This window comes from Dreissena polymorpha, chromosome 14, assembly GCF_020536995.1.
Source record: "Dreissena polymorpha isolate Duluth1 chromosome 14, UMN_Dpol_1.0, whole genome shotgun sequence".
NCBI classification, from domain to species: domain Eukaryota; kingdom Metazoa; phylum Mollusca; class Bivalvia; order Myida; family Dreissenidae; genus Dreissena; species Dreissena polymorpha.
In genome coordinates, this window is record NC_068368.1 from 4375045 (window position 1) to 4389979 (window position 14935).

General features: G+C 33.5%; 1 protein-coding gene across 6 annotated transcripts in view; it reads left to right on the plus strand.

Annotated features, from left to right (window-relative positions):
- The first annotated feature begins 1258 nt into the window (after nucleotides 1-1258).
- LOC127857138 (transcription factor CP2-like) overlaps nucleotides 1259-14935 on the plus strand; it is a 150527-nt gene continuing 136850 nt past the window's right edge. For 3 of the 6 annotated variants that reach the window (XM_052393510.1, XM_052393513.1, XM_052393514.1), the window contains exon 1: nucleotides 1443-1587. The gene's annotated coding sequence lies outside the window, so the exon portion shown is untranslated. Of the gene's footprint in view, nucleotides 1346-1441; nucleotides 1588-14897; nucleotides 14919-14935 lie in introns of those variants that run through there. The other 3 variants (XM_052393511.1, XM_052393515.1, XM_052393512.1) reach the window with 3 other exon arrangements.

The following is a 14935-nucleotide window of genomic DNA, read 5'->3' on the forward strand; positions in this document are numbered from 1 at the left end:
CGTGGATGCAGTAGCGTGTATCCCCGTACATTTCTTCGATGTTGTTATATTTTCAGCCTTCAGAGGCTGGTGGCGGTATTGTGTTTTTATTATTTTTTAAGAATTGTTTTTAATGAAAATTCAATACTGCTCCAGCAGCTGGAGTTTCACTTCTTTATATTAAATGATTGCTCAATATGCCAAGAGATGACATAGAGGTATCGTGACTTATGTTTACTGACCAGACACTCGTCTGCAACATGTGGTTTATGCAGGGGTCCAAGTGTAGGTCCCTGGGTTTATGACACCATGTTTTCTTTGTAATTGTCTGGACAGTATCCGATCATAACGAGATAATCGGTTTGTGATAACAAAGGTGCAATTATACACCGGGATATAAATGCTGCAACAAAGAGTGCCAAAATTAGTGTGAACAATTAAATAAAACAATTACATTAAATAAAAGAATTTATTGAATGTGTAAGAAGGTAAGTTTTTCCAGACACATAAAGGTTCAAACCAGTTACCCTATGTCGCTTACATACAATTGACCTATTCGTTGTTTGTTTTTATCCTTATTTGTTTTCGTTCATTAAATTTAATTCATTCTGAAAGAATTTCAATTTCTGATAAGTTTTTAACTATAAAAGGTTGCGATGAAGTGCCAAGTAGAGAGATTTTTGTTTAACCACATACCGAGCTCTTAGATTGTGTTCCACTCCCGAGTTCGTTGTCAGTAAAAACAAATAATAATAACAACAATAAAATCGTTCCAAAGATGCATTTCCTTGCATGCTAATGTTTTATTCAGACATAATTAGTAAAATTATATTTGATATTGTGCATGATTATCATTAAAAACGAAGATTTCGTCAACCTTCTCTATATGCGCTTATATAAATTGCACCTCTTTTGCCAACCAGTGGGCGGAGTCTAAACTTTGCAGGTGCGTGTGACGTCACGCGTTAACTCGTCGTAACATTCGGTACCCCTCGCAGATTATCTTATCCGATGTTTGACGGAAAGGGCCGAGAATGTGCGATTGTCGTCGTAAAGGTTCATGTTATCTCCCTTGGTGGAGGTTAAATTCAACTATGTTTGTAACTGAGTTTGAACAAAAAAGTGTGCAATATGCACAAAACAGTAAGAAATGAAATTTGAAATAATTATCATAAGAAGAAGAAGAAGCAAAAGAATAATTATAACTATTATAACTCAAAATATTAGAATCAACAGTAACGAAATACCCCAAAAGTAAAAGGTACGAAATAGCTATGGTACGAAATAGGAACAACAACAACAATGCCAAAATGGTTGCCTTTGAGAAAATGATCGTTCAATGTCTATGATTTCGAATGAAATTCAGGTAATTTTTGTGATCTTAGTTCATATTTGTCAAACAACGGGTAGATTTTAGATATATACACTTGTTAATACTGTAATTCCCACAATAGTATTGTATTTATTTTTCGTTATGGTTTTTACAGACTGGAGTTTCAGCGTTCAGATTTATTTTAGGTGGATTGTTTACAAACTACAAACAGAGTAATATTCTTCCAGCGTCTTGGTCGTCACTTCAAAAAAGCCTAATTGATGAAGATTGTACAGGTAAGCTTCAACTTTGCATCTCAGCTGACAATGTAATGCACGTGACTGAGAAGCGCATCGGACATACTGACCCGTTTCATGACAACATTCCTAATCGACAGTGTAGACCTAGCTGTAATTTTAGCATGAACCTATGATTTTTTTAAACATAAATAATTGATGTCAAATGCCCGCAGGAATAATATTTAAGGTATTAGAAAGCATTTTCTTTTTGTTTTAATGGATTACTTTGAAAATTCTATTTTTTATGAATTTTTTAGCAACAAGGGGTAATGAACTTTAAAATAATGTTATTGAATTTCTAACCAAAAACTGGTACCATGGCAATACTGGATGAAATGCACTCTTTTCTTATAAACAATCCACATTCTAATGCTTTTTCTTGATAAAATATCTCCTATACTAACTAGAAATACCACTTTTGATCAGAAAATTAATACAAAAAGATGTTTTAATTGTTTTTAATTTCATTAAGCCAGGGCCCTCACACTACTTTGGGGGAAGGGGTCCGCAGCCCTTAGGAGGGGGAATTTTCGCGGCTTTTCCCTATTTGGTTTTTTTTTTTACTTACTCTTTCATTATTTCATTTGTACATGTTTGCACTATATTTATTGCATTTTTCATAATTTAGTATATTTGAAAAGATTAAAATGAAATAGAATTGAGATATAATAATCATGAGACACATCTTTCTATTAAAAAAAAAAAAAAAAATTTTTTTTTTTTTGTAGGGGGAATTTTTCCCCCCAAAAGGGGAAAAAAGTATACTTTTCAGGTGGGGGACTGCCGCCGAAATTCGGCGGCAGATTTGATAGATTGAGGGCCCTGTAAGCATACTGTTTACGTTCTCAGGGCTTTATTTAAGCGGACGCCCACTTGCCCACCACGATTTTAACCCGTCACGGGCAAGTGGGCGTCCGCTTAAAAAATTTTCCAAAGTAGATAGTCCGACGGGCAAGTCCGTTTTGTATAAGCATAATTGCTGTATTTTTTTCCACTTTTCCCCTTGTACCCATTAATTTCTTTGGGTCAATATTTTTTTTATCACGTACAAGTAAAACGAGATTTGATTGGTCGCTTGCGTTGTTTAAGCCAATCTAAACGCTCAAAACAAGTGCTACTCTGCAGACATTTCAACATGGCGGGCGGTAGCGTCCAGCCAATCTTTTCTATTTAAAATGAAAGTAACTCAAAACACTCAAAAGAACAAACCAAAACAACCAAAAATGAAAGGACGAGAAAATATCAAAATGAATCACGAAAGCGTAACTTTCAAACATCATGGCTTGATGAATTTCCATGGCTTGAATTTGATAAAGAGTCACGATTGATTAAATGCAAGATTTGTCTCAAATTTGAAAACAACGGTAGATTGGTAACACGTTCAAAATTTTTTGACAAGTATACTGTTTTAAAATTTTAATAGTAATAAACTCTTCATATGTATTGTATTCAATAGTGACTATTCAATGAAATAAAACTGTCCAAATTTTTTTTTGTTGACAACTTTATATTATAAAAAATATTATTATTTTAATTATTATACATTGAATATAGCTGAAATTAAATCTAGCACAATAATCAAAGACCTATAGATAACGTTTTCTATAGGTCTTTGCAATAATGCATGTGAATCAATACTTTAAAGATCAAATGACAATAAAAAATTGACTTCAAAATAGGGCAACCAGTTTTTAATGATGGCAGGTAGATGTTCAAAGTAACTTGCCCCCGGGCAAGTGAGTGTCAATTTCTTACGTTAACCCCTGGTTCTGTTCATATCTTCCTAACAATCTTTTATGTCATCATTTTTAAAGGACAATATTCAATGTATTGTGCTTTATAATTTTGAAATGAAAACATATTGTTTAAGACTAATAAACAAAACATACTGATTGAAAGTGATTTTTGTTGTAATTATTAGCATTTTATTTTACATGTGTAGCAAGTTAAGGTAAATCTTTACCTATGTATTTTTTTCAAACTACAGTATATATATATACAGTTAACATTTTTGTACCAAAAATGTGTTATAAGATAAAAGTTTCTCAATTAAAATAACTAAAATTATATAATAACTCAAGTTTAAGCATATGTGTGTCATAATTTCAAAAATAAGTGGGTGGCTGAAGCTAAAGTAATTGATAAAACAACATAAGAAGGATAAACTGAAGTATGATTTTTCAATGGTTTATGCGCTAAAATTGAGATGTCTTTTCTAGCAGTTATATATAGTGTTCCTGACCAAAATCAATGTTATATTACTTTCAAATCATTTATGCATTGGTATACAACAAGAAAGTGGTAGAATATTTGCGGAAAACATGAGAATTTTTGACGAAAACTTGTCAGCTGAAATTTACTGAGATGTTCCGGAAATGACCGATCATCGGTTTCCGAAATAATACATGTCGTGGTTTCTGAAAAACAAAATGGATGTACCCAAAGATTTTGGTGTTATTGACTATTACTGGTTGATAAATATATGATTTTGCTTCTTATTTGAAACAGTGATGCTTTCAAGGCTGATAAACTTGAAATATGAAAGCTATTCGGTCGTTTGGCCTTTGTTTGTCAATACATCTGTACGATCGGTAATTTCCGTAACCACTCGTAAAATTGTAGCAGACACAAGTTTTAATCACAATATTTATGTTTTCCACTTATATTCGACCACTGTATTGTTCAATACCAATATATAAATGATTTTAAAGCAATATTTTATTGATTTCAGCAAGGAACACCGTCTATAACCGCGAAAAAAAACATTCCAAACTTTTTGGTTCACGATTTTTATTTTTCAAATAGCTTGCATAGAGCATGGCATTGAATGTTCTGCAAGATAAATGTCTCTATTTTCTTGATTGGATGGTTTCAGACTGTTCAATCCAATCAGAAAAGAGCTTTAAAACGTAATTTAGACCCATGTTAAGCGAGATAATAAAGAAACACTTTTTGGTTACTGCCGATATGTGACATAAAGAGTTGCCTCCCTTGTTCGTTCATGCTAGTAATTTGTAAAGTTTAAGTTGTATCACTAAGTTCCAGAAAACCAGTGGAGTTGCTGTTAGCGATGCGTAGTTTTTGAATTGCGTTTTGTGATTTGCGTGCTGTGAATTTATTTTTGCGAAAATTTAATTGGGGTTTTCAGTAATTATTATTACCATGGTTTCTAGGTACCTGGTTTGGCGACCCACCACTGGCACCAGTTTTAATTTTTGTGCTAGGTCTCTACTTTTCTGTTTGATGCATTTGTGTGCACATGATGCCATATGTAACTAAGGTATATTTATTAGCATGCTCAATGATTGAAAATACTTGAAACAGTCCTTCCTAAAAGTAAAATTATAATTTATTGCTGGCGAGGTCTTTAAATCGTGCAGCATTTGCCTGCCCGGACTGATCATTTTGGCCCTAAAAAAGAAAACTGAAGATGAGAGACTAATTAGATTTTTTTAACAATATTTTAATATTCTTTTAATTATATACTAATTCATATTAGCATTAATAGATCATTAACAAATAAAGAAAATAAATTCCTCTTCATCAAGGCAATCCTTAAAAATTCCTTTGTTTGGCATAACCCGACCGACCCACTAAAATTGGCTCGACTGAATTTTTGTGTCACCTTCCAAAAAATTTTTTTGCTCGCCGAAAATTGTTTCCGCTAAATTTTTCCTTTCCTCTTTTTATCCTTTCCGGTCATTTGCGTCATTTAATTGAATGCTATTTCAAGGATATCTAGCATAGCAATGAACAAAATGCGTACCGGTATTCATTTGAGTCGCCTATTTATTTGACATATGCATATGCGATTAATTAGACTTTAAATACAATTAAACAGCTCCTGTTTTTCTCGTATCCCTTTAATTAAAATACGCTGCTGTCGTTCAGGATAGTTTGGGAGTAAAAAACAAATTAATTAATTATCACCGTTCAATTTAATTCGGCAATCGGCAGAGATGTGTAATATTATCGCCATATAACTAATTATTTAATTATCTCTCTTTAATTCAGATCGGTAAATATTCTGTAGAAAGATAAAAATTGGTCAGGTTAGAAATATTTATTAACGTTTTTGTTTCATTTGTTTATCTCTTTATACGACGGCGCGACCGGCCGCTATTTTGAAGGCAGACTGCCGCGGATATTAAATGTGTATTCAAATTATACAACATCTGCGCATGAATGACTTAATATTATCCGATAGCTCCACCCGTTCTCCCGTTTCATTCGACAACATCATGTCATGTGTAAGCGAGCTCATAGTTGATTGGCCAGCTACCATGTGCACTTCAATAACAATAAGGTCAAGCGAAGTCTAATCGGATACATCGTTAACTGTTCTTATTGCGAACACTTTCATTGAAACAAAGAGACAAATATAGAAATCCAGTCCGGATTAAAATGGCGGATGTTTTCAACGAAATTTTACTAGATTTTTGCAATTTAGATTTTTCTTGAGCCAAATTCTCAATATTTTCGCAAATGGCTCACATGGTGAACGACGGCGCGAGCATTGCCAACACGTTATTATTGGAATAAATGCTCACTATTACAGGGCTGGCGCTGTCGTTCGCCATTTGCAAAAATATAGCAAATTTGAATCAGAAAAATATAATTTGCAAAAATGCTAAAATCTCGTTAAATTTCATTGAACACATCTGCCATTTTAATCCTTATTTTTTAAAACTATTTTTCTCTTTGCTTCTATGAACATTTTGAAGCACATATGGTAGCTGGCCAATCAACATTGAGTTCGCTATCGGGCAATATTGGGTCATTCATGCGCAGATAATGGAATACACAGTTGATATTGTCATCTGCCTGCAATATAACGGCCGATGGCAAACACAGGTACTTGAACAAACTTTTTTGGTCCTTTTATATATATATATATATATATATATATATATATATACAGAGCTCCAGATAAGGGTCGTATTTTCGTAATTACGAATTATTTTCAAGTCCGTTACGTATTTATTTTAAAATGTTGTCGTACCATTAAGAATTAAAAAATGAAGTTACGAATATTATTTTTACATCGGTTCGTATCGATTATTTTAGAGAATTTCGCGTGTTAAAGATCTTTTCGGTGCTTATATAGAATGGTTATCGGGTTTGTTTAACAAAGCGATTTTTTTCCAATAAAAGCGGCGTGTACAGTCTCTCTCTAAAAAACAATGGCGGAGCCCAGAGAGTGTCTTAAAAAACTGCAAAGCGTGCAAAAACACGCTTAAACATATTGTAAGCAAAGTGAGCCGAAGTTGAATGTTAAGAAAGACATTATAGAAAAGATCTTATACGATGTTGTACGTTCAGTTGCCGACACAGTCGGAAAAAGCTAAAAAAACGCAACTCAACGGGTCCAAACTTAAACAAAAAAAACATTGAATGATTGGAAGGGACAATTCCCGTGGCTTATCGTTGAAAAGATTGATAGGGGGGACCCGTTTAAATTGTGAAATATGTAAAAATTCATCGAAGGCATGCAATCTAAGCACAGTTTGGGCATATGAAGGTATTTGAAAAATAAAATTGTATAATACTGATAAAACACTGTTGAACTCGTATAAATAAAGTTGCTAGTATGTTTATTTTGATTTTTTGCATGAAAATAACCATTATTATTTATTTTTAGGTCATTTAGAAAAGTTAAGAATTATTTTCCAAAACTTAGAAGTAACAATAAGAATAAAATTTCAGAGTTAATAATTATTTTTGAAGATCTGGTAGTAAAGTTGATAATTTCACAAAACCTTATCTGGAGCACTGTATATATATTTATAAATTGTGTTCAAGTACCTGTGATGGCAAAAGATGTATTAAAAGTAAGCAAATGAAAAGAAGCGTAACACTCAATATTTATTTTTAAGCTTTATATCACTTTACAACTTTCTACCATCTATCGATCCAAATTAAAGGATGATAATTAAATAATGAATTACATGTCGAAGATGTTACACCTTTCAGTTCTTGATTGAAATTAAAATGTTATAATTACTTTGTTGGTTTTTACTCACAAACTATGCTATTGTACAGTAATATGTCAACCAAATAGTATATTAATTACGTATTTGCTAGGTTACTTGATTTCATTTTCGTTAGTCAAACGATATGCACATTTTATTGCATGTGGAAAATGCGTACAATTTATATGTCCCCCACTATAGTAGTGGGGGACATATTATTTTTGCCCTGTCTGTTGGTCTGTTGGTTGGTTGGTCTGTTGGTTGGTTGGTTGGTTGGTTGGTTTGCGCCAACTTTAACATTTGCAATAACTTTTGCAATATTGAAGGTAGGAACTTGATATTTGGCATGCATATGTATCTCATGGAGCTGCACATTTTGAGTGGTGAAAGGTCAAGGTCATGCTTCAAGGTCAAAGGTCAAATATATGGGTCAACATCGCTCATTTAATGTACACTTTTGCAGTATTTCAATATTCAAGATAGCAACTTGATATTTGGCATGCATGTGTATCTCATGGAGCTGCACATTTTGAGTGGTGAACGGTCAAGGTCAAGGTCATTCTTCAAGGTCAGAGGTCAAATATATGTAGCCAAAATCGCTCATTTTATGAGTACTTTTGCAATATTGAAGATAGCAACTTGATATTTGGCAAGCATGTGTATCTCATGGAGCTGCACATTTTGAGTGGTGAAAGGTCAAGGTCATCCTTCAAGGTCAGAGGTCAAATATATGTGGCCCAAATAGCTAATTTTATGAATACTTTTGCAATATTGAAGATAGCAACTTGATATTTGGCATGCATGTGTATCTCATGGAGCTGCACATTTTGAGTGGTGAAAGGTCAAGGTCATCCTTCAAGGTCAAATATATGGGTAAAAATTGCTCATGTAATGTCACTTCTGCAATATTGAAGCTAGCAATTTTATATTTGAAATGCATGTGTATCTCATGGAGCTGCACATTTTGAGTGTTAAAGGGTCAAGGTCATCCTACAAGGTCAAACGTCATATGGGGGACATTGTGTTTCACAAACACATCTTGTTTTGACTCTCGTTTTCGGATTAAGTATTTTTCGTCGATTATATTATATTTTCAATGTTCTTTATACAAAAAAAAGATTAACAAATACACCTGCGGTGATACGGACGGTGCAGTAAAATCTTTACCAATTTCATTTAATGAGGCAGAAGACTTGGGGCTTTATTTGATGATTACCTTTCAGTTTGGTATATGTCGGAGTTCAATGTCAGAAAAAAAAATATTTAAAAAAAATCCCTACCTGCCGACCCACCCAAATTTACCTGGGTCGGGTTATGCCAAACAATTTTTTAAGGATGGCCCAAATAGTGCACTTCTTAAAGCTTCGCTTTATTTATTCCTTTAAGAGCAAGTGAATATTTTGTTCTTTGTTTAATTTCATTAAGAGCAAGTAAATAATTAAATTATTTTGTTTCTCTGTGTTTGTTCATTCTATTAATGTAAAATACCTGTATTGTAACTCAATGACCTTTGTTTATGCCTTTCTTGATTACCAATTAATCGCATGAAACAAGAACCAAAACGCTTATGGTTGTCCATTTTGATTTTCTCCCTTTGCGGCATGTTCTCTTGTAGTGATGAAGTGATGACGTTGTGTTGTATTGGCTTTGACAACGCATAAAATATTTGGCACACTAAATACACACTTGTGTCATTAAGAAAATGCAACCAATGAAAAATGTTTTACATTATTGGAGTATCCGTTAATAATTCTGTAAAATCTTTTGCCTTGAATCTTTTCTGAAAAAAAAAGCCTATGAAATTGCAAATTTCGCCATTATTTATTACTCGAAACTAGGTTCTACAATATGAGTGCTGTTAAGTAAGAAAGCAGTTTGTTGAAGTATTTTTGCCTATACCTTTAAAAATATTTGCAATAGGAACTTAGAATTTTGAAAATGCTTACACAAATTCATTAGATAAGGTGAACTTAATCACATGTTCATTGTACATACTTAATATACACACTAATGTCCATGAGCGAACAGGTACTATACCATACCAAATTGAAAAGAGTGTGTAGAAAACCCAGACATTGGGAAATCGTGCGTCCTAAAATTTTTAGACTGGGTATTATGCTTTTTAATTATTAACCCTTTCGATGCTAGGAAATTTGTCGTCAGCTAAAATGTCGTCTGCTGCATTTCTAAGATTAGCATTTTCTTAGATTTTTTTTTAAAGAATACTATCAGAATAGCAAACAGTTTGGATCCTGATGAGACGCCACGTTCTGTGGCATCTCTGATCTGGATCCAAACTGTTTGCAAAGGCCTTCAAATTTCAGTTCCAGCACTGAAAGAGGTAAGTAAAAATTACACAAAGCAATTTAAATAAACATGTACTTTTTCAAGTTTCTGTGCCCCTTTTATTTGTTCATTTGCAGAAAATGCACTTTTGAAACAAAACTTAACATAATATTCCTTTCTTTTCGGAATATTTCTGATGGCAATGACGAGTTATGTAGTTTTTTCATCAATTGGGAAAGTACCTTGTATCGGTACTGTATAAATAAGGAAATAATCGCTGTTTGTATATATTGAAATACACAGTCACTTACCAATAAACATGTCTTGCAAGAGGCTGAAATACCTTTTACACATGTGATTATATGGGAACAAACTATTAACAGTACTGTTGAAAGCTGCCAAAACACCCATTGTTTATTAAATTCCTTTCACCTAGTGGATTACAAACACCACACCAAGTCCTATGTTGAGTACTAAAACAAGAAAGGCCAATGATAAATACAAATGACAAAACTGTAACTTTTGTGCATGAGTAAATGGAATTTCCTGTGTCAACAGATTTAAGCTCCTGAATTTTTTATCCGAACTTAACACAAGTTAAGTCAGGAACAATTTGAAACTGATTCAGTGCAGTTTTTGTCTGTTTATATTTAAGTTTGATGTTACATAGTGCACTGGATTGCATAATTTGAAGGTAAATCCCGGTTTTGATGAAAAAAGTTCTATGTGGATATTTTTTACCCTGTCTTATAATGAGGTTAATGCAAAATACCATTAAAATGACGCACAAGTGGAGACTGTCTTTTAATCAGTCCACAAAATCTAGTAGCAATTGAACAAATGTCAAGCATGCACATAGAAGTTCAGACCACATTTTAAGGAAAATGCTTAAGTTTTAGAGGGGACTCCGTTAAGTTTGCTAAGTTGTGAATTTAAGATCTTTGTAACCATCAGAAAGATGTTTATTATATGTTTAATTCAGGTATTAACAAGACTTTTCATTGAATATAAAAATAATTAAACGTGTTTTTTAAAATACATATTTGTATTTTCATGCTTTTAGCTTAGATCAACACAAAATGCATGTTATCCTTTAGCTGCATATATTTCTATTAAAATATGGTTGAAATGATTTATTTGTTGGTACTTTTGTATGTGTGAGCATAATTTCTAATTGATAGAAGTTAAGGATGAGGAAAGAGGTTTAGTTGACGAAGGTATGCTATGTTTTTTGTAAACAAAGAATTACTGAACTGTGATCATTATTGATAAATGTTATGAAGTGTCTACTTAATATTGAAGATATCACTGTTTAATGAGGTCATTATGTGGATTTCAGAATCACAATGTTTTTCCTTTGGGCTGATAAAATCTGAGACTTATTAGTGTTAAATCTTATATTTATGTTCCTGGGGCAATGCTGCAAGCCCAAAATCAAATCTTGTCTTGGGCATCTGGCAAGCCAGTTACCATGACTGTCCTCAAATTAACAATTAACTAATTCAGCTTACAGCGATAAAAAGTGTTAGTGATAATGACCTTGTGATAATGAGCTATAAGGCTTCTTGAATTTGAGGCTTATGACCCTTTACCTATGCAGCGATTTTTTTTGTCCAATTGGGAAAAGTACCTGTACCGAACCAATTGGGAAAAATTGAGTCGTAAAAGCCTGAAAATTGGGAAAAATCGAGTTGTGAAACCCTCAAATTGGGAAATTGGTGTATTTGATTTTATGCTCCCAAATACTTTAAAATTGATAACTAAGTGTTTTCAAGCTGTCAATATTATATTTACCTAGGTTCAAACCATAGAGCTGCATACGGAAACAGGGTTGTCATTATTAACCGATTGCCGATCGAATTCATCGGTTAAAATTGCCAGTAAATCGGTTGCAGGGCCCTCAATCTATCCAATCTGCCGCCGAATTTCGGCGGCAGTCCCCCACCTGAAAAGTATACTTTTTTCCCCTTTTTGGGGGGAAAAATTCCCCCTAAAAAAAAAAAAAAAAAAAAAAAATTTTTTTTTTTTTTTTTTTTTTAATAGAAAGATGTGTCTCATGATTATTATATCTCAATTCTATTTTAATTTAATCTTTTCAAATATACTCAATTATGAAAAATGCAATGAATATAGTGCAAACATGTACAAATGAAATAATGAAAGAGTAAGTAAAAAAATCCCCCAAAAAGGGAAACGCCGCGAAAATTCCCCCTCCTAAGGGCTGCGGACCCCTTCCCCCAAAGTAGTGTGAGGGCCCTGGGTTGTTTTTCCCAAATCTTTAAAATTGCGATTGGAAGTTTTGATCATGCAAACCGACAATAATTGACGAGGAATAACCATACTAAAGTAGACGACGCCCGGTCAGTCAGTCAGTCCATTAACTCCGCCTAAGAGCTACTGTTTTCAATGAATTTCTCAGCGAGTCGCCAATATTGATTTTTCCGTCAATCAAATTCTTCTTGGTAAGCACGTCAACTAATCAGCGCTCAGGCAGCCGAATACACGCCGACCCCACGTGAAATTGTATCAAATAGCTGTACATTTCACAGATTATTACTGACCGTATCTCAACGAATGTTGCAGAGCGTAATTAACTAGTTTTTTTAGTTAGAGAAAAGGGTTCCACATACATGTACTAAAAAATGCTCTTCAATTTTCTACCAAAATAAAAGATATTAGCGACCTCTGTGCTACGAAATTGTTATTCAGCATCTAAATATTTAAGTCCACGCTTCCCCGAGGAAGAATGACGTGATGTTATACATGAAGTCTAACTTTGGCATGATTTTCATCTGTACATGAAAAACACGAGAAATGTGTCTCTGTTGCTAGAATTTTCTTAATTTTCCATAAATAATGAAATCTGAAAATGATTTCGGATAACACATTTAATTATACGCATTTGAAAGTACTTCAATTAAATAATGCATTTTGGTTTACAAATGATCATAACACATAATGTAATAAGTAGGTAAATAACGTGTTTTGAGATTGCCAAACTATGCATACATATAGGTCTACATGCATGAATGACCTGACAAGTTATATCACGATCCGGAATGAAAAGTACTCGGTAAAATTTAAAGAAAGGCGCGTTTTTATTCTCAGAAATTCACTTTTACTTTCGCAAACTTGTCTGAAAGTGAAAGGAGGTACCGTATTTGTAACAGTTTAGATTGAGTGGTTGACTTGTCATAATTACTAAATATTAACGGTTCTCAATGCTCTCAAATCGCGTCCCATTATTCACGCATGTTCAATGGGAATTCCCCAATCCCACAATTCAATTTGTATATGCACTTGCGTTAAATGGCGGACGACATTCATTTAACGCAATTTGGTTTTGAAAAAAAATAAATCGTAATAATACTTAATCATTAACTGGATTATCGGGTAATGGATAGAATGGGAACATGCAAATTTCTATCAATATAATATGTTTTTACATTGTACAGTATACTAAAAATGTGAAAATCTTAATATTCTTTTTAGACCTCATTTTAACTTTTTATGCACTGAGAATAGCAGTATTTTGTCCTTAAATGTCTAAAATTCGTTTTCAGTCAGGGGGCTTCGCCCACCTGACCTTCCTCCAGGGCCTTGCCCTGGACCTTGACCCCCGGCCGAATCTGTTACTTTTCCAAAATAATCTTTTGTTTACAATCATAAATGACAACCCTGGGGAAACTAACAAAATGTTGCATTTTCCAAAAAAAAATAATATTTTTTTTTATTTTTTTTAAAATTAAATTGGGAATTTTTGGACAGCAATTGGGAAATTTGTAGTTTTTTTGTAATTGGGAATGTGCCGTTTACCGGTACTTTATAAAGAAGGAAAAAAATCGCTGCTATGAGATAGGGAATTTGAACACCAGCACTTGTTAACCAGTTCCAATTGCACATAATTATTCCAGAGGTTGAGAAAGAAAGAGCCTTAAAAGGATTTCATGAGAAATCCCACGCAAAATATGTTGCTGAGCGTGGTATCGAACCTGCGATCCTTGATTTACAGTAACCCACTGAGCTATAAGCAGGCCTTACACATTCATATTCTTAAATCAAAGGAATATTGACCAACAACAATACTAATGTTTTTGCAGTGTTTTATATAGAGGTCATGGTTGCCATCCGCTCTGTAGGAGCCAAGAGGTGCTACCCAGACTGGAAACAGATTGTTTTAACCCTTTGAGCGCTGGAACAGAATTTGAAGGCCTTTGCAAACAGTTTGGATCCAGATGAGACGCCACAAAACATGGCGTCTCATCAGGATCCAAACTGTTTGCTATTCTGATAGTATTCTTTGAAAAAAAAATCGAAGAAAATGCTAATTTTAGAAATTCAGCAGACGACATGTAAGCAGACGACAAATTTCCCAGCATGAAAGGGTTAATAAGCCCAAGGCTTTTGATGAAGTCGAGCTTAAAAAACAACTTTTAAACTAAAACGGGGAAACTTTGCATTTTAATTTGGTGTATCAATTGATCTTTTTTGATCAGTTTATCATGAAAATTACTTTATGGTATTCAGTGAGTTTTTTCACCATTTTGGGAATGGGGCCGGATCCCTTTGGATTGGGAAATATCGTGTACTTTTTCCTGAAATTGGGAAGTTAATGTTGTTAATTAATTAATGTCTACAGTTCAAGTTATAGAGCTAGAGTTGGAGATAATTTAACATGTTTAGACTTATTAAAAGAAAATTGTTTTTCAAAACATTCAATTGGGAATTTTTAGGCTGTATTGGGAAAAATATATACTTTATACCATTAGGAATGGGTCCCTCTACCGGACCCGATTTTGAACCAAAAAAAACACACACACACTGGTATTGATGTGTGGAAATAAAATCATTGGGTCATGCGGGTTCACAACTCTTTATTTTTTTAGGTGTGTGTTGACCCAATACATTTATTTTGTTATCTCAGCTAGACTATCACAGTATTCAAGTAACAAGATATTGTGAACCCTTGGGCAAGATGAGGGCTTTTGTAAACTATCATTGTTAACATTGTGTTCAGTCAGTCTTGAAGGTGGGATACATATAGGTCTTCACCTGCCTTCAGAATCACAGGTATACAAATGTAGCTG